The sequence below is a fragment of the Leptonychotes weddellii genome, chromosome 4, assembly GCF_054177405.1.
Source record: "Leptonychotes weddellii isolate Sample4059 chromosome 4, ASM5417740v2, whole genome shotgun sequence".
NCBI lineage: Eukaryota > Metazoa > Chordata > Mammalia > Carnivora > Phocidae > Leptonychotes > Leptonychotes weddellii.
Window position 1 is genome coordinate 44,119,656 of NC_138372.1, and position 18,730 is coordinate 44,138,385.

An 18,730-nucleotide genomic window follows, 5' to 3' on the forward strand; every position below is an offset into this window, starting at 1 on the left:
TGAAATCTTGCTGTGTGTGACAACATGGGTGGATCTTGAGGCCATTATGCACGGTGAAATAAGTCACCTATATGTGGAATCTTAAAAAAACAAGACAAAACAAAAAACAGCAAAGCAGCTCATAGATACAGAGAACAGATGGTGGTTACCAGAGGCAGGGGTGGTGGGTGGGTGAAATGAGTGAAAGAGGTCAAAAGGTACAAACTTCAGTTATAACAAGTCAGTTCTGGGGATGTATGTACAGTATGGTGATTATAGTTAGTAATGCTGTATTGCATATGTAAAAGTTGCTATGAGAGTAAACCTTAAAAGTCCTCATCACACACAAAAAATATGTAGTAAGGTGATAGATTTTAACTAGACTTAATGTGATCATTTCACAATATATACAAATATCAAATCATTATGTTGTACATTTGAAACTAATATAATGTTATATGTCAGTTATACCTCAATTAAAAAAAATGAAAAACAAAAGTAGCTTCTCAGTGGTGTATATGTAATCTCAGTAGTAGCCTAGATTTCTTAGAGAATGCTTGATTGCCAAGGAGCAATGAACCAAGTACGTATTTGTTGAGTACTTATTATGTATCAGTCACTTCCATATGCTTTATAACTATTAACTTATTAATCTGCTTAACCAGTCTAGGTAGATACTCTTATACTTTACTGATGAGGAAACTGAGGCACAGAGAGGTTAAGTAAGTTGCTGAGGTCACACAGTAAGTAATGGAGCTGGAGATAGTTCTTCTCTAGAGCCTGCATCTCTGACCACAAGGCCGCAGAGCCTCCTGAGGCTGCGGTGCGTTAATATAGCTGCAGTGTTCAGGTCAGGATTAGCAAGAGCCTCAGTTCTGGTCAGATTATATCTGAAATCCTCTGTCCCAATCCAGGCCTCACATTTATAAGGGCCACTAACAAAAAAAAAATAGTAATAATAATAATAAAGAGTGTATCTACAGGAGAATGACCCAGATAAAGAAGATAATTTAGATCTGGTGAATGTGGGAAATAAAACAGTTGACCAGTCTGGGGTTGTCTAACCTGATAAAATCACCTGCCCAAAGTCAAAAACATTAATAAATTATGGAGCTCAATTCTAATTCAGATCTGTGGGCCACCAAAGCCCCTCCTCATTGCTGACTCAAGAAGCTAACAAAAGATGCAAGCCCAACTCCAAAGTTCCTTCTTCCTTTGCTCTGAACTGGTGCAGGGAAAAGACGCCTGAGGATAGGGCTCTCAGAGGATTAGAGTTCTCTTGGCTTGCCTAAAATTCCAGGAGGAGAGTAAGTAGACAATATGACACTTGCAAAGCCACATGCTTCATTCACATTAGAATTCACAAGTCAGTTTGGATTTTTTCCCCTTTACTGAAATTATTAAGTTGAGACTTGCATCTGGACCCCAGGTGGACATCTGACCTCTTGCCATTATTACCGTCCACAAGAGGTCATTTAGTTCAGTGTTCATGGAGAGCGGCCATTTCCAGTGGCTGCCCTCGTCTGCCGTATGCGGCCTATCCTAGCCACTGCCTCTCCTACTTAGTTTTTCTTGGGCATGCAGCTGGTAGGTGGTGACCTTGGTTTCCAGGGTGGCCCTTACCCCCGACTTCCTAGCTCCTCTGCGATGCCCTTCACTCCAGTCCTGTGGATTTTGATTGTGAGATACCCATGACCTTTTCTGTTTCCCGGCACATGCTAACCTTTCTGAGAATCCACATCAGAAGGCTGCTGTGGTCAGGTTGGCAGGTCACTGGTTGACTAATGGCCTCTTCAAGGATTGCTGGCAGATACTGCGTTGTTATGAACCCTATTGATCCCAGAAGTTGGCCTGCTGCACATACAGCCTCTGCGGGCATGAGAAGGTGGTGAATCACGGCCCCACCACCCCTACCACCCATCTGTTCTCATGGCAAGGAGAACAAAGATGATCTCTTTGTGGTATCGTAAAACCTAGAAAGACATTAAAAATTCCGTTAAATTTTCATACGCTTTTAGCTGTTGAAATGTACAATCTATTAGGAGGGGAAAATAGCCTCTTGCAGTTTTTTTTCCCCATTGCTCTTACTTCAGAGGCTACTTAAGGGACCAGGTAATGATCTTACGATGTTTATTAATACTTCATGTTCTGCTTCCTCCCCCCGTTCTTTTCTACCAAAGACTATGCATCTGTCTTTAAATTGAAAGTACAAAAGCTGCCAGGGGATCTTTAAGATACAGAGTTTCTGCGATGTCATATGTTGTCCTATTACGGACCTTGTATGTAGAGATCTTGGAGCTGCTGGGTGGGGATATCTATTTTTGAAATGTACTTTGGGGTAATGGAAGGAAAATGGGTTTTGGAGCCAAATAGGTTTGAGTTTGCATCCTGGTGCTGCCATTTATCAGCTGTGTGACTAGTATCAAGCAAGTTATTTAACGTCTGAGGGTCTAAGTTCACCTACCTGCCACACTGAGAGAGTAATATCTGAGTAGTACCTGGTAATTAGGATGACTTCACATAGATACCTCATAATGTAGGCCTCATGGGAAAAATCTTGTCTAATCTGAGTACTTACATTATTTTTAGTTTATCCTAATTTTTCTGAATAATTTCTTTATTTTCTCTGTCTCTCATGGGCATTATATTAAGTAACCAACAAGATATCCCTCATCCCTTTGGCTGCTTGAAGATTTAAAGCAAATTTGAGACTCCTCTGTAGTGGATTTTTAAGCCATTGGTGTATATGTTTAACCCTGTCTCAATTAATTTTGTTCCCATCTGTGGTTTTATTTAGCCTTTAATCCCACTGACCTTATTCCATCTTTGTGTACTAGTTATAAGCTCCCTCATATTTTCTAAGACAAGATAGCACGTAGAAGAAAGTCTAGAATGTAGCAGATGCTCCGTAGATATTGATAAATGTATGAATGACTAGGTGTTAGAGAATACATTCAGAGACAAACAGATGCTTCAGAGGACAGTCAAAACAAGTTAAAGAAGCTGAAGGCCACAAGTTCATGCCTCCAAGATATCCAAACAAAGACCTGGAGAAAGCAGTAAGAAGTTGGAGCCATGAGGCTAGAAATAGAGATTTGGAAGCCATTGGTGTTGATGGTATTAAAGCTGTGGGTACATGTAGAAGACTCTAGCAGCAGAAGAAAAATGGATCTGGGGGAAAGGAATCTCAGCACTTAAAGGCCAGGTGTCTGCTAGGGACGACGCTAAGGAGTAATGGGAGATAAAAAGACAAAGAGGACTGAAAACTGTCTATTTGATAAAGTGACTTAGAGACCTCAGGGAGAGCCACCCACTTTATTATAATAACAGTGGGGGCAAAAGATAAGGGTTGGGGAGCAAATGATAATTTCATAAAAACTACAGCAAACATTTACCAGGCATTTACTAGATGCCAGACCCAGTGCCAGGTGCTTAATATGGATTCCCATGTAGTAACAACGTTATGAGGGAACGTTATCCCTTCCCCCTCTTTTACAGAAGAGGAAAATTGAGGCATAATGAAGTTAATCACCCAGAGTCCCACAGCTGGCTAGTGTGGATTCAAGCCAGGACAGTTGGATGCCAGACTGAAAATACTAGCTGGGAAAACAGCCACATTTAGACATCTCTGTAAGAAATTAGGTTGGGAGGAAAAGAAAGGGAAATGGAGGCAGTGGCTAGAGGAGGAAGAAGAATAGTTGAAAGTGGATGGAGTTTCCTGTTGCTTGGTCAGTTGGTTGAAGATGAGAGAGATTTGCTCTGGCAGCTCTAATTGGTGGGAAGGTTCGGGTAGTGGAGTGATAGGTTGACAATACTAGAGAGAGGAAAGAGAATTGCTATGCTGAGTTTCCAGAGAAGGCAGGAGGAATTTCTTCTAGAAAGAAGTGGGGATATAGTCGTCCTGTTGCACTACAAAAAAGGCAATGAGCGCAGACCTGGGGAGGAGGGTATGCTCGGAAGTGGGAAGTGGAGGGAGCTCCCTTTAGGTGGCTTCTGTTTTCTGTGTGAAGTGGGTGAGATGATCACCTGAGAGCGTGGTAGAGAAGTAGGGGAGTTGGAAGTCTGAGAAGAGTGGCAAAGGTTTAAGTAGAGAATGGGGGGGAGCAGGAGGACTAGAGAAACCTTGGAGAGTTGTTGAATGATATTGACAGTCTTGCTGAGGGGTTCTCATGAGTTTATCATTAATCTGCCCTGTTGTGTGATTGTCCCCTGCCATGAACAGCCTTCTGGTTGCAAAGCATGGGAAGGGTCTGTTCAGTTGCTGTCTTGTTCATCGCAGTGAATGGTAGTACCAGCCATCCAGTTCTGCGAGCCCGTGATGCTTCTGCCCTGACTGTCTCGCTCGATTGGCTCAGTTGCCACCTGCTGGCAGTTCTGTGTTCCACATGTCGTCCACGCACTCTCTCCATCTTAAATGCTACTATGTTTGGGTTCCTGGAACCTCCCACCTGGACTGTGTGACAGGCTTCTTTCTAAATTTCTCACTGAATAGAAACTTGCGTTCTTCAACCCATTCTGTACATACCCACCAACATGCACTTTTTATAATAAAAATCTAATCCCGTGACTCCCTAGCATCAACCTTCCCAACTTTTCCCAGTGCTCTTGGGGCACTAATTCTACGAACAAGGGAACCATGACCTCCCCTTCCGGCACCATTCTCCCCTCTGATCTCTGTCTTCCAGTTCATTGCCTTTCTTTTAATCTTCTGCACCTGACCCCCTCACCACACGGCTGGCTTTTCTGGTCTTATTGTCTTGCCTCCAGTGTCAAGTCTATGTTGCAGGCGGAAGAAGGACAAGAACAAAGGGCAAAGGTGTGTGTGTGTTAACTGAAGCTGCTTCCATTTTGGGGTGTTCCCTCAGACACCTCACCCAGTCACTTCTGTGTATATCTCACTGTAAAGCCAGAAGCATATCACATGAATACCACCATCTGTAAGGGGAGCTGGAAAAGATAAGTTTTTCCCTGGTCGCACTGCAGCCTCCAACAACATCAGAGTTGTATTATTAAGAAAGAAGGGGAGGGTGTGTGCTAAGTAGGCAACTTAGTCTCTCTGCCATAGATGCGGAGGTGGTTTTCAGGTGAAGAGCTGAGGAAAGTGTATTGCTGATGGAAGTTAGAGCCTAAGTAAAGGCTCAGAGCTGACTGATATGGTGTGTGCAGGCAAGGAGTTGCTGGAACATTGAGTTTGGGGCAGGAAGAAGACATGAAGCTGGAGAAGCAGGCAGGGACCAAATTATAATGGCCTTTCTGTGCCATGATGAGTTGCTTAAACTTGATCCCGTGTGTCCATGTTCTGTAAATGGGGTTTCATGACCCAAGTGATGTCAAGCAAGATGGTCCAATGAGTATGGAAAGAAATTTAGAATTTCTATTTACCTCTATTTATTTCATTCTTTTTATTTTTATGTATGTTTCACGATACACATGTATGCCTTATAAATCCACTAGCACATGCATATATATAATTGATAAGTAATATGTACATTGGGAATCCATGCTGAAGACTTTTTAGTGTCACGCACACTTAAAACGTTTAGAAACCATTGCATGAGGCATCAGGGAACTGTTGAATTCTAAACAAGGAAATGACCTGGTCCATTGTGCCATTCTTTTTCCTTTAGAATATAAAGTTGTTTAATTTTTAAAAAAATAATTTCAGAGTGTTAGTATTTGGAAAGGGCCATAGCAAACATGTACTTTGTTTTAGAAGGAAGATAACTAAAGGTCAAGAAGGTGAAATAATTAAGGACGATCTCTGAATCAGTTTGTGGCAGAGCTGGGGCTCAAACCCAGGTCCCATCTCCTCAAGGTCCTTTGTGTGTTTTCCCGGCAGGATTCTTTTCTCTTCCTGATGCTCATGCTCTTTCTCTGCAATTACTTTTCTTGCCTTATCAGAACCATGGACATGTGAGCACCAAGAAGGGAGTAAGGGTGTATATTTTTAATAAACATAAACGCCAACAAAATAGAGTGGTGTGGAAATGAATTACCCGCTTCGCTCAGGGTTCTACGAACCTAAAGTCTCGGGACACAGATTCCCACAGGTTCTCTTTCCATGATGCTCAAATCATCCACAGCCCAGCTCATGGGAAAGCCCTTTGGCATTGTCCTTGCCATGCTAAGAGTCGAAAGTAAGAGACTGAACTGAACAGGTTTCTGACTTGCGAAGAGAGAGGCTGTCCACGGGGTGCATTGCTCCCTTTCGTGCAGCTCTGTGCATAGGAAGAAACGGGCATTCCCATGGGAACGTGTCTGTGTTTGGATATATTTCACAGAGAGTATCTTGTAAAAACCAATAGGGAAAAACATCTGATTTATAGAATCCTATTTCCTGATGCTGGGAATGCTAGTTCAGGTCTCTGTTAACTACTTCTTGGCCAGTGTAACTGATTTATTTCCACCATGCCGCCCCCAGCCCAGCTCTGCAAGTATGGGAAGAGCAGAGACTCTCTGATAACCAGGTGGTAACCAAGAGCTGGACTCTCTTGGGTATACTAAACTCTTCAGGCAAGTCAGTTTATAGGGGTACAGATCAAGGGCTAGATGACTCCAGATGAATGTGTTTGTCAAGTTGATGATCATGTTTACCAAGATCCTTTTATCACCAGCTGAGTCCTCTTTTAATGGCTTGGGTCACCCTGGAATTATTTCAAAAACAGCCTGATGTTAGAGCCTCTTGTGGGCTTGCCAGACACAAATCTCAAGTGAAGTCTGTAGTCTTTCTGGTAGCAGACTCCAACCTCGAGCCCACTTGTATGAATCCAGAACAAATGTTTTCATATTTGAGAAAGTTCTTGCCCCTGCAAAAATTACCATTTATTTAAAAGAGAGAGCTTTGGTTTTATTTATTTATATATATATAGTTTTTGGATATAAGAATCTTGACCAATAAAAAAAAAAGAATCTTGACTACATTTTCCAAAAAAGGAAATTATATAAAGGGAAAATTATATATGTAATATCATATATAATTAATTACATATATAATTAATATTATATATAATTTTCCACTTATATTGTAATATATAATATTATATTTTATGTATATTATATATATGCATAGTACATGTATACACATATATACACACATACATAGTTATAAGACCTGGTAACAGAGAATTAATTTATTTGACAGTCCTACATTGTCTATGAGATTCAGTTTGGATTTTGAAATATGTTATTTCTAGAACATTCTGATGGCTTATGGGCCCAACAAGAAAGAATCTAGTATATACCATGTAATTTTCTGGTTGTTTTTGAATAAGTATATATATGACTAGAGTTCCTGATTTTTATTACTTAGAATACAGGCTGTTGCTGTAATAAAATCTCAAATTCCAGGGCTCAAACAAGAAAGGATTTTATTTCTCCTGGTCCAGGGCTGGTAGTGTACCTGAATGGATTCAAGGATACAGGCTTTTTCACTGGTGTTCTGCCCTCCATAGGGTTTGGTCCATATGACTGAAGGGAAAACCATTCCAGTCCTCAGGAAGGAAATAAGAAGAGGAACCTATGTTCCTTCCCTCTAAGGTCAGGAACAAATGATTATGCGTATCACTCTTGCTGTCGTCCCATTGACCAGAACCTAATCACAAGGTCAGAACTAGCTGTAGGAGAGCCTGGGAAATGCATTCTTTAGTTGGTGGCCATATACACAGCTGAAATAACATATACCATAGGAGGAAGAGAGAATGTATATCGGGGGGCCAACTCTCAGTCTCCGCCATAGTGATTAAGTTGAATGTGAGTTTTCCACCATCTTTGGATCTCAAATCCTGTGACACTATCCCTCAGTCTACCCTAAAGCATGATGGAACAGGGTGGTATGAGAACTAAGCTTTGTTGAATATCTGCCATGGTCCATGTCCTTTATATAATATAGTGTCATTTAATTACTATTACCACCATGAGTAAGTAGTAGTCTTCCCATTTTACAGGAGGAAACTGAAGCTCAGAGAGGCAAAATAATGGCACAAAGCCAAGAAGTGGTAAATTTGGTACCTTTTCATTGTCCAGTTATTACAAAAGATGATTCTGAAAAAACTGATTTTCCCTTCCTGGGCTTCCATTACTCTTTTGTGAACTGAGGGCAATGAACTATATCGGCTACTCTCAAAGTGGAACACATATCAGAACACCTTGAGAGATTCTTGAGATGCTGAGTTTCTGATAGAGAAGATGTGGAGTGGGGCTGGTGCCCTGGCATTTCCAGCAAGTTCCCAGGTGATGGTCCCCAGCCATACTTTGAGACCCATTGGAGTAGATGGTCTCTCAGATTTCTTCCAGCCATTACATACTGGAAGGTCAGCAACCTGGCTAGCTTCATTACTCCTGCATTGGTTGGTGATCAGAAACACTACTACTCCCCACCTGCTTTGGCCAAGTTTAATGGTTCTCCAGGAAAACTGTCAACCTGAATGGAGGAAAATGCTGTTGAAAATCACTTCTTCATGTATTCATTTACTCATTTGTTCAACAGATATTTATTGCATATTCCATGTGCCAGGCATTGTGCTAGATGCTGGAGAGACAGCATGACTAAGACATACCTAGGCCCCTGCCTGGGATGTGTAATAGAGACTATGGAGAAAACAGATTATTAATTTATTATTATTATTGAAAAATAGACTACGAAGAAACAGATTATTTTTTATTATTTGAGAATGAAATCCATGGACCTATAAGAATAAAATATTCTGCTCTGGAATTTGTGATTATAACTAAATTTTACCTAAAGAGGCTTATTTTCTACTGTGGTCTTAAGTCATAAATTGCCTATTTTTCTGTATCTAGTTTGACTTTTGTTCTTTGCTTTTTGAGATATTTCTATTGTGCCAGCTCAGTAAGTGGCATTTTCATTTAATTTTTGCCAACCCAAACTTTGCCTTCCTGTCCTAGATGAAACCTTGGCTTTGTTCAAAATTTGCATTTTCATTTTTAGCAGATAGTGACAGTTTAAATCAACAGCAAGAACAGAAACCCTGGTCTAAAGCAATTTCCTCACTATTATTCCTCACCTCAATGAAATTAGAAGTCCTAGGGAGATGAATTCAAATAGTCCTCTCCACCCTCACCTGCACCTCCAGCAATTTGCCTTTTTTTTTTTTTTTAAAGAATAAAAGATGAGGGATAAAGGGCTCTTGAAGGGAGGATATCTAGTCTAAAAAGAGAGGAAAAGGAAATCGTGTACTGATAATGGTGATCATTTGTTGAGTGTGTATTATGTGCCGGGGACCACTGCCAAGCATTTTATGCGAATTATCAGGTAAACTTCCCAACAGAACCATAAGGTGCAGGTACTATTATTATTTTCCTTTACAGATAGGGAGATCAAGGCTCACAGAGGTTAGATAACTGGCACCAAATCTCATACTTATTTGATGGAGGAGCAGGGATTCAAAACTAGGCCTGTCTGACTTTAAAAGCTCATGCTTTTTACTTAGTCAATTAAACCTCCAGTCATTTCCATGCATTTTTCATAGAGATGGTGCTGAATCATTTGGCTTACTGGTTTTCTGAGTCATCTCAGCAAACAGGGCCAGATCCAGTGTATCTTCTGCACTCTGTCTTGTATCCTCTGTATTCCTGCCCTTTTTTCCTGTGCAGTCCACCTACTCCATCTTTCTTTCCATTGCCCTTAAAGGAATAGCTTCTTATGGCCTGTTTCTGTGATGCAGGAGACATCTGGTAAGCTTGCCAGGGAGTAAAAGTGCATTTGTTCGGGACTATAATGTTTATTTGAAAGCGAAGTTCAATCACAGATGTGACTTTTTTATGAGCCTCATTCTATATCCTTGTGATTGGAAAAATACATCAATAAGTAATGCTTCCATGAAGAGTCACTATCATGTCCATTATTTTAAAAGATTGGCCGATAAAAGCACTCCAATTATTGATAATCCATAATTAATATGAAGTAAATAATAAGCATTTTAAAGTAAAATTCATCATGATAATAATGAGAAATGAGGGTTTTTTTGAAAGTCAAAGATTTAGAAAAGGTAGGTTATCTATCACTAAGGAATGTGTAATCACATAATCTGGGGTTCAGTTTTTCTCTTTTTATTGGTGAGAACATTCTGCTCTTCAGAAGAAACAGTTTGTGGTTTTATTTTTTAAGCTCATTAGGATGATTCAAAAAGTCTTGGCTAGCAAACACCTTTTAAAAAAATCAATTTTTCAATAATTTAGAGTGAATCAGACCCATATAGTTACATTTCCCTTAAGGGGGATGTGCTTTCAAAATAATTAAAGTAGAGATAGCATTATAGATCTTGAGAAAGTGGGCTCAGAAAATGTCTTTTGATTTGTTATGAACCCCAAAACTTTGGTAAAATGGGACAGGACTGGAATGAACTTTCCAATTTCATCACTAGCTAGTGGTACATGACCAGTAGTACAAAAAGTGCTAAATGCCCACCTAATATTTATACTCTTATCCTTTTTATTAATAAGACTCAGACTTTTAGCTGTACATAGGGCTCTTAAAGACCACATTTCCCAGCCTCCTTTGCAGCTACATAGGTTCGTCTTAAGTTTTGGCCACTGAGATGTAAGCGGAAATATTCTGAGAGGTCCCCTTTAAAGAGAGGGTGGGCGGAGTATGGATATGTTTTTCCTTCCTGCAAGCCTGAATCAGGGAGGTTGGCTGGAGTTCTTGCAGCCATTTTAGATAAGGAAGACAAAGGCCATACTCTAGGGATGGCTGAACAGTGAGTTTTAATGATGCTACCATACCAGCCTTGGATTTGCCATCTCTGGACTTCTTTACAGGAGAGAGAAATTTCTTTTTTTCTTATGTCACTTTTTTGTGGATTTGTAGCTACATTTAATCAAAGCTAAGAAAAACAGTGACTCATCAGATTTGGGGAAAGAGCAAATGCATTAATATAATAAGTTTAGCTACCATTATTGAGTACCTTCTATATGCCAGGAACTGTTGTGAGAGCTTTATTTCTAATAACTCACATAACTCACTCAGTGGTCTTCTAAGAGACTGTTATCCCCATTTTAAAGATGATGAAACAGAGGCATAGAGAGGTTAAATAATTTGCCCAAGGGCACACAGCCAAGATGAGTTGAAGCCAGTTAGTCAGCTCTAGAACTTTCTCTGAATCACTGTGGAAGAATGACTTGACAATATTTAAAAAACAAGCAGGGCACCTGGGTGGCTCAGTCTGTTAAATGTCTGCCTTCCTGGGATGGAGCCTGGCATTGGACTCCATGCTTAGCTGGGCGTCTGCTTCTCCCTCTCCTGCTGCTCCTCCCCCTGCCCCTGCTCGCTCTCTCAAATAAATAAAATCTTAAAAAAAAAAAAACAAAAAAAAACCAGAAGCTGTACTCAGACTCCAGCTTTTCTGCATAGAACAGAATTATCCCCTGGATTTGACTTTGTCAGTGATTATGTGAGTGACCTCCGACAGGCACATCATTTAACTGCCCCGTGCCTCAGACTCTTCACCAGTAAGAGGCATATGACAGTCCCTCACCATGCCTGTGAGGCATCCGCTCTGAGCCTGGCACTGTGCCAGGTACACAGGTGTGTTAGTGGCCACTCTGCTCTAACCCACTAACCTGTGGGTTAGTGACCCACAGGTGGGTCAGGGAGACAAGGCCTGAAACACTCGAGAAAAAGCAAGGAACAAGGGAAATGCATTTGCTTCCCAAATCCTGTGTACAGATGAATTTGTGTGTCCTGTCTATGCAAACCACAGACCGTCTGCATTTCCTTTTATAACCCTCATTACATTTGAATTTTTCATGGATTGTTTGTAGTTATGGGTTTAATGTTCCCACTGAAGTATACGTCCCATGAGGGCAGGGCCATGCGCCCTCATTAGCTGCCATGGCCCCAGCAGAAACCTGCCTGGGCTGGTACTGCTCTCATGCTACAGAAACCCTCGAAGCTAATAATTATCCAAAGATACTTGATATATCTAAGGGCCTACGGAGCTTTGGACCACCTCGGCTCATTATCACCTCTAAATGGTCTTCTCTCCATTCCCACTGCCAGTCCCATGCCCCAAGGCTCCTCCCCAGCTCGACTTCCACTGAGGCCCGTTCACAAGTGAACATCACGGAAACGTGATCTTGAACACATGTCAGTGTCGGCCACTACTGATGTGTGTTACGATGGAAATAAGATGCTGGCTGAGATGGGGAGAAGACTTTTGGGTTGAGACCTCATCTTGGAGATGGTTTCGGCAATGTGAACCGGTGGGCAGGAGTGTTCCTGGCAAACGACAAAACAAAACAAGAGCATGTGCAAAGTCCCAGGGAGAAAAAGAAGCTTGGCATGTTTGACGAAGTAAAAAAAGGCCAATGCAGTCCAAAAGGGGAATGGCAAGAGATGTGGTAAGAGATTTCAAAAATGTGGAGCCTTGTGAGCCCTGGAGGAAGGCATCCGAGTTTTCCTCAGGGTAATAACAGAAAGCCACTGGAGGGTTTTGAAGAGGGAAATGTGATGTTAGCTTTTTAACATGCAGTTGGCTTTCAACAAGTATCTACCATATAGCAGGTGCTTATGTAGATACCAGAAATGCTCTGTTGAACAGAACTGTGGCCCACAAGGAAATTACAGTCTGGGAAGGAGGAAAGCAGATGGTGTCAGTAAAAGATAGCAGTAGAGCCTGTCCTGTGCACTCTGGAACTACAGATGGTTTTTAGGGAAAAAAATTCCCCGTGATCAAATCATATTGGGGCTTCATATTTCATACTTCCTTAGAGATTCTCAGTGCGCACTAGCATATTAAAGTGTCTGAGAATCATTGCGGTATAGAAACCTGTCTCGGTGCAGCTTGGCATTTCCTGAACTTACTTGCATCAAGATCTGCTTTCAAATAACAGCAGCTTTTTGAACCCGTTGTGTGTGAACCACGCTCTGGTAAACACTGCATTAAGGAAACGTGGCAGTTAACTTAGATGCTAGGTGTGACAGCTCCTGAGAGGGGATCTAGCTCAGTTCAGGTGCGGAAGGGGCGGGGACTCAGGGTGGCCTTCCTAGAGAAGGTCACCTCTGAGTTGCTTTCTGAGGAGTGAGTAGAGGTTAGGCATGTGAAGAAGCAGGGAAGGATGTTCAGTGGAGAAGGCACAGCTGGAGCAGACATGGAGACCCAAAAGAAAGCACATGATCATCCTAGGAAGATAGATTTACAGATTCCAAGAGGAAGAGGAAAAGTTTGTTACTTTCACACCTTAGGGGAATAGTTGTTTTAAAATGGAGACGGAGTAGAATGTAATCTTCCTCATCTGGATTTTAGTCTGAATGCCAATTTCGGCCGTCCCCTGTTGCCACTGTCTGCGCCTCTCCAGTCCCCTTTCTGCACCTTTCTCCTCCTGTGGCTTGCACATGCGGTGCAGCTCAGTCTTGGGAAGGCCAGGCAGCAAGCCCCTCGCTGTGCACCTTTGTCCCGTGTGTCAGATGGCTCAGCCTTCCCGGAAGTGTGGGTTTCCTGTTCATACCTCCAGCTCCATCGGCACCGAGCTGTTTCTGTCTTCACGTTGTTTCTGAATACTCTCACACTGCACCCCGTTTTCCCTTCCACATCCTTCCAGGTTCATTTTTTTTGTTTTGTTTTGTTTTTTTTGTTTGTTTGTTTGTTTTTTAAAGATTTTATTTATTTATTTGAGACAGAGAGAATGAGAGACAGAGAGCATGAGAGGGAGGAGGGTCAGAGGGAGAAGCAGACTCCCTGCCGAGTAGGGAGCCGAAGGCAGTCGCTTAACCAACTGAGCCACCCAGGCGCCCCCAGGTTCATTTTTTATTTGTGCAAGGCAGCATAATTAGAGGATGTCACATTTCCCTGCGAGAGAGAGTCTCACGCCTTGCGGGACCCCAAGCGAACTGGAAAGGTTCGCAGATGCCAAAGGGTCTCCCTCCTGTGCAGCCAACCCCTTCCGTTTGATATAATAGAGGTTCTTTTACATGGGTTATTTTTGCTTCATTCTTACCAGGTAATTAATAAAAATTGCCCCCACTTAACTTACTGTCTATTGCGTACCAGACACGATAACAAGGATTTTGCGTTAATCGTTTTTATTTTCACACTCTGAAGTATGTGTTTATGAACTCTGTTTTACAAAGGAGGAGAAGGCCGGAGAGTAACTTGCCCAAGGTCATTCAGCTAGTTACAGAAGAAGCCATCACTTAAACCTCGGGGCAGTTGTGAAGGTCGCACATTAGTACATAATGCCCTTAAATGGTTTAATTGTAAAAGCATTTCTTTTGGGAGGAGTCTGTGCTTCCATCTCCTTGGGCATCAGGATCACCAGGGAGTTTTTTAGAAAATAAGGATTCTAGAGTCTTCCTTCATAACCATTGACCAGAAGTCGGGGATGGGGACCCAGTGATAATGCAAGGGTTCTCATCAACACTGCCTGAGGGGTGACTGCCGGCCCCCCTCCCCCAGCCCCGCTGAGTTTCTGCCTCAGTGGGTCTAGGGTGGAGCCTGCACCTGCGCTTTCGCTACAAGCTCCCAGGAGCTGTTCACACTGCCTGTTGGGGAACCCACTTTGATAAGCTGGCCTAATGCAGCAGGTGAGAAATGAGGGAACAGGATGGGGATAAGAACTGGAGAGTTGGCGGCAGGAACGCTCATGCCTTTTTCATTCTTCCTTTTCTTTTTGAAGCCCTTGAGGTTTTACTTGGTTTTGACCAAACATTTAAGTTAAGAACTAGGAAGGGCAATACCCTAGAGTAGGATTTGGAGCCAGGCAGCTGGGATCAATTCCCAACTGCAGTGCTTAGCAAGGCTCTGTGCTTCAGTTTCCTCTGTTGAGAAACGGAGATGCGAATAGCTGCCCCCCAGGCATCGAATCAGTGGTGGTTCTGTCCGCATCTCTTCCCTTCCCATTCACCTCGGGGTAAGAATAGTGAAAATCCAGAGGCTCCACTTTGCTGTCTTTAGTTCAGGAGGTTATTCGTGCTATGGAAGCTAGCTGTGCTCTGCATTCATTTTGTGAATTATTTAGGCCTGGTGGAGCTGGTTTCTCTTCGGCCTCTTTTGCATGCTCCTGCAATTGTTCCCAAGAGGAACTGCAAGGGGTGGGGAAGACAGTGGAATCCTGGAGCCTCTGCTGGATAGTTCGCTGGGTCGTGGCCTGGGTCACTGGCTCTAGGCCCAGGGGAAAGCAGTACCAGCCTTGCATTGCAGAGGGAGGCTGCAGATTACCAAGCAGAACCGTAGCGAGGGAATTTGCAAGTGCTGCATTTAGGACAGGGTAGTTTTCCCAGAAGGAATGGGTAGAACTAAGAGCTCTTACCTGGGCCTTGCAAGGGGAGTGTTTTCACTCATTTGGCTGACAGAGAAGAAGTGGGCTTTCTAATCAGAGCAACTGCCATCTTAAGTCCAATCCTGATGTTTCCTGGAAGGTGGGATTCAGACAAGTTACAAGTCCATCTTGTGTTTGGATGTCTTTATCTGCAGGATGGGGGTGGCCGCCCTTCCCTCACAGGATTTATGAGTTTCAGTGAGGTAAGAGCTGTAAAGTAGGGTGTCACACCTTGCGTGGATCACAGCTAGCACTTAGTACAAAATAGCCCCCTTCCCTTGTATCATGATGTCCTCTATATAACTTCCTTTATATGGAGGGGAAAGAGAAAGTAACATATTTATGGGAAATCAGTTAAGGGCTGTGCAGTGTGCTGGGCTCTCTCACGTCCATCACGTCATTCATTTTTCTAGCATTTCTTCTCTGTACTATTCTTCCCATCTTAGACGAGGAGAAATAGAGCAGTGCCATAACCCAAAGTTTTAGGGCTGGTAAATGTTGGAGTGGATTTGAACCTGAGCGTTCCAAAATTCAACACTTAGTCTAGTTCTATTCTATCTCACACAGTAGGGAAACTGGGAGAGCATCCATCGAAGGAGGGAGATTTAGGTTGTTTCAGATTTGATTTTTCAAGCTAGAGAAAATCGTTCATACTTCGCCTTGTTTTTCCATTTCCTCGAGGATGTGAGCTACCGGGTTGGAGGATATCAGGCACCTGTTTATTTATGGCTTCCCCTGTTAAGTGAAGGGTAACAGAAGTGCCATTCCTAAGTTCCTCAAAAAGCCATGATGCCATGTGGCAAGCATGCATGTTCAATGATGTTCTTTACAGTATTATTTATAGTAAGAATAATTAAATGACAGTGTTGGGTTTTCCCTAAGTCCTGTGCTCCTAGAAAATCGTGAAGGTTAATAAATGCTGCAACGCCTGGTGCTCCAGAGATGGCCTGCCGCAATTACTCTTCCCCGTTTGACTTTGAGAAGACTCCTGAATACCTCCCTTGTTTACTTAGGACAAGACCAGACACAGACCCTCCAAATTCCCTTTCTCTGTCTTATGAATGATTAGCCGACCTGCGTGTCCTCACTGATCAATTGGAACAAAATGCTCGTTAACCAAACATTGGTTAGGATTCTGTCCTTCCGCCGGGGCCCTAAACTTTGCCCCATCCTCACCCTGGGCCAGGACACAGCCCTCCTTAAGAGTCCTACACTAGTCAGGGCTCTCCAGAGAAACAGCCCGTGTGTGTGTGTGTGTGTGTGTGTGTGCACACTTGTGCGTTCACACATGTATTGTGTGCACATGTACTGTACAGTGAATTCACTCATAAGAGTGTGGAGGCTGGCAAGCCTCAAGATCTCTAGGGTGAGTTGGTAAGCTCGAGACCCAGAAAGTGCTGATGTTTCAGTGCAAGTCACAAAGCAGGATAAAACCCATATACCAAACTGAAGATTGTCAGGCACAGGGTGCCTGGGTGGTGCAGTTGGTTAAGCATCCAACTCTTGGTTTCAGCTCAGTCATGATCTCAGGGTTGTAACAGTGAGCCTGGCATCAGGCTCCCCATGGAGTCTGCGTGGGATTCTGTCTCCCTCTCCCTCTGCCCCTGTCCTCCTGCCATGCACGCTTTCACTCTCTCTCTCTCTCAAATAAATCAATAAATCTTAAAAAAAGAAGAAGAAGAAGAAGACTGTCAGGCAGAAAGGATTTTCTCTTACTGAGGAGACCCAGACTAGGGAGAGGTGTCAACCTTTTGGTCCTACTCAGACCTTCAACTGATTAGATGAGGCCCACCCACATTACAGAGAGCAATCTGCTTTACGCAGTCTATTGATTTAAGTGTTAATCTCATCTAAAACACCCTTGCAGAAACATTCAGAATAATGTTTGACAAAATATTTGGGACAGAATTGTAGCTTACAGATCCAAACTTCCAGACAAGGTGATACATAAAATGAACTATCACAGGTCTCTCCCTCAAAATATACTTACCTCAGAGTAAAACACTCTCTGATCTACTTTCAAGTCGCACCACTCTTTTACCCCATTTCCCTACATTCTTTCTCACCTTGTTTATTCCACTGTGTAAAAGAAGACCCATTTTGTCTAACTCCTGAGACAGTTGCAGATCTTGTGGTCACAGCATTCTCCATATTACAATAATTCCCCTCCCCAGCTGCAAAACCCCTTTACCTCCTTATAGTAATCCTTACTAAGCCTTTTCTTATTAAGTCTGGATGTGTTTTTAATTTGACAAACATACTAAGTGTCTAGTACTAAGGGATTGGTTAAATAATATGGTACATTCAAATTACAGAATATGATACATTTTCAAGAAGAATGTACTATACTCATTGGTGAGTAAAGATGTCTATGACATACTTTTGAGTGCAAAAGGCAGAATATAAAATTGCATACTTATATTATCCCTTTTATTTACAATTAAATATGTGTGTATCTTCATATTTTGCAATGGTGGTCTCTAATACTTTCTAACATTTCAGTTGTAGTTATCTCTGGGAGGAGGAAAATTAAGGGGAGGGTCTTTTCTCTTGTCTTTTTGTACTGTTTGAATTGTCTGTAATGAAGTTGTATTGTCTTTGTAAACTGAAGGAAAACCACATTGAGGAATAGCTTCATGATCTCTACTTTTGTTTTTTAAATAAAATCAGTTCTGATCATACCGACGAGGGCCCAGTGGACTGGCCTCTTGGATGCCCCTCTCTGTGGATGTCCACCCTTGATCACCTTCCAGATCTGTACAATCCCAAAGTCTTTCCCTGGAGACAGTGCCAAAGGGTGGAGTCCTGCACAGTTTGTCTCTCCTCTCAGCTCCATGCACTGAAACCTGTTGGAGCTTGGATCTCCCTCCCTCTACCCTCAGTGCTCCCTCTGGAAGTGGCCCCTGTGGCCACTGTGAAGGGATTTGATGGCTGGGGACACTTCTGGGCTTTGGGCCAGCCTTCCTTTTCCATTTTGCCTAAGGTCCTTCATTCTCGTGGGTCTTGTGTCCAAAGAATGAAAAACTTAAAAACTGGAGAAATCAGATTCTATTTCATTGACGAAGCTTGAAGCTTCCATCTTGTTAACACTGGAGCGTTTTCCCCACAGTCTGCATGAGCCTCCTGCATTGCATAACATACACACTGGATGACATAGTTGGAGATTTAAATGACATTAAGTGAGAGCATCAATTTTGGAATCTTCCCCTGCTGAATTCCCATGGCAGTGTGGGTGAGGGCTTCAGGGATTTTACTCTAACATTTTGGCTAAATGCCAACCTGGCAAATTCCACTCCTTTCCTTGGATGCTGCAGTGCCAGCCGTTCTCCTTCACCCAGGGTGAGGTCATTGTCTCTGTGATTGAATAGTGGACACTTTTCACTTCTTCAGCTCCTGCATTACAGGAAAGCCTAAGAGGAGGGGCTTAGTATTACAGCTCCAGACTCCCATTCCTCTCCTCTTTCATGTTTCCAGA

At 42.6% G+C, this 18,730-nt stretch overlaps 1 protein-coding gene and 1 long non-coding RNA gene across 19 annotated transcripts in view; both read left to right on the forward strand.

Annotated features, from left to right (window-relative positions):
* Positions 1-18,730, forward strand: part of FGGY (FGGY carbohydrate kinase domain containing) — a 387,087-nt gene that overhangs the window by 156,288 nt on the left and 212,069 nt on the right. The gene's annotated exons all lie outside the window — the stretch shown is intronic.
* Positions 12,181-17,906, forward strand: LOC145721281 (uncharacterized). Its single transcript, XR_014144889.1, has 2 exons — positions 12,181-13,539; positions 13,737-17,906. It is a non-coding gene; the product is annotated as an uncharacterized LOC145721281 (long non-coding RNA).